This window comes from Egretta garzetta, unplaced genomic scaffold, assembly GCF_000687185.1.
Source record: "Egretta garzetta isolate BGI_Z169 unplaced genomic scaffold, ASM68718v1 scaffold333, whole genome shotgun sequence".
NCBI classification, from domain to species: domain Eukaryota; kingdom Metazoa; phylum Chordata; class Aves; order Pelecaniformes; family Ardeidae; genus Egretta; species Egretta garzetta.
Window position 1 is genome coordinate 852,360 of NW_009259179.1, and position 1,784 is coordinate 854,143.

The 1,784-nt window shown below is 59.9% G+C and overlaps 1 protein-coding gene across 1 annotated transcript in view; it reads left to right on the forward strand.

Annotated features, from left to right (window-relative positions):
• The first annotated feature begins 9 nt into the window (after positions 1–9).
• LOC118451974 (uncharacterized protein PB18E9.04c-like) overlaps positions 10–1,784 on the forward strand; it is a 6,819-nt gene continuing 5,044 nt past the window's right edge. The window contains exon 1 of the mRNA XM_035891224.1: positions 10–90. The gene's annotated coding sequence lies outside the window, so the exon portion shown is untranslated. The remainder of the gene's footprint in view (positions 91–1,784) is intronic.

Consider the following 1,784-nt stretch of genomic DNA (forward strand, 5'->3'; position numbering starts at 1 on the left):
CAGCTCCGGCCGTCACTCGGCAGCGTATTTCCCCGCTGGCACCATCCCCTTGCCCTGCATCCCCGGGTGGAGGGATCTGTCCCCACGCCGGTGAGTGGGGAAGGGTGCTGGCTCTGGATATGGCCGGGCAAAGAGGAAGGTTGCTCTTGCCCCTGCTGCTGCTGAGCCTCGCCGTGCTGGAGCTCAGACTGGGTAAGGGCTGAGTGGGATGCGGTGCTACCCATGGGGCAGGTGGGGAGTGGGGAGCATCGCTCCCTGGGTTGCTGGGTGGCCCTGGGGTGGCTTCACCCACAGAGGTGAAACACTATGGGTGCTGTTTGCTCTCTGATATCTCAGCCCCATCCCAGCGAGCAAACAGGGCTGCGCTTTGCAACACAGGAGCAATGAGCATGGCTTTATTTCTTTTGCCTCTTATGTATGTCTCCAGCTGGGCAGAGATCTTGGCCCAGCTGGACCCCCTCGCTGAACCTTGGCCCCTGCCGGGCTCATTACCTTTGCTATGACCTGCCCAGCAGCACCAAATGGACCTGCCTGGATGGCAGCATCACCAGGATGTCATGGGCCTGGAAAACTGCAAATGCTGTCCCGATGTTAGCACTTGACACAAAGCAAGAGCAGTGTCGAGTCTGATGGCCAGGCTCCTCCAGGGACAACAGTCTGCTCCAGCACGGGGTCTGTGCGGGCAGACAGGATGGCCCTCCTGCATCCCTCAACCCCCCCGCAGAGCTTTCATGGGTCGCTGCACGCCTCTAACGACTCACCCCTGAGCTGCACCCTGGGATTTCTTCCTCTATGCCCCCCTCTGTGGGGCTGGTTCCCCCATTGCCACTATTTACTCCCGGCGCTATCAGTTCCTGACTATCTGCAGCACAGAGCTTTGTGTAAACTGTTGCTGCTGCGGTTCCATCCCGTCTCACGGTCACCAGTTCCTGCACGGCTCTTCCCGTCGGACGGGTTTGTCTGACTTCCTCCAGCCACCGGTGAAGGTGGTGGAACAGGTCTTATTGCTGGTGCCTACAGGAGTTTCTGTCCTGAGACCCGTGATGCCCGTGGCTTGTTCCTGTTGAATCATCAAATTGTGACAACTGAAGCTAAAGAAAGAAATAATTTTTCATGGCAGATGCTTGGGAGAGAGAAGGTGACTTCTGAAAACTAATCAGAACTACCATGGCTGATGCGTAGCTCAGGGAGCTTGTGCCGGTGGCGATGCACAGCCATGGTCTCAGCCTTTCACCACTAGCCCTGGCGTGCCTCATTCTCCAACCTCTTTGCAGGGACCACAGTCACTGTGTCTCCAGTTCTCCCTACCTCCTCGACACCCTTTGAGTTAATGGCACCGCTGCCCACCAACTCCACCACCGCAGCCACCCTCCCTCCCTCCAGCCCTGAAACAGAACCCTCCACCCCGGAGAGGTCCAGCACATTCCCGGGAACTGGCAGTGCCTCACCTCCCACCGGGCCTCCTCCCACCACACCAGAACACACAGACACACACCACAGGCGAGGGGCAGCACAGCCCACAGCACCCCTGGGTCCCCTGCCAGCACCACGGTGCAGCCCGACTCCACCCCAACAGGGCTGGAGCTCACCCCTGGCACCCCAACTCCAACTCCCATGGCCATGACACCCAACTGCACTGAAACGACCATCGTCATGCCTGTGGGGACCAGCCCAGCCCTGGCTATCAGCTCGTTTGGAGTCGAAACGAGCCCCCTGCCTCCCCCCACCGCGACTCTTCTCTCCTCCACCTGGGTGGGCACCACGCCTGGCACCAGCACCCGCCA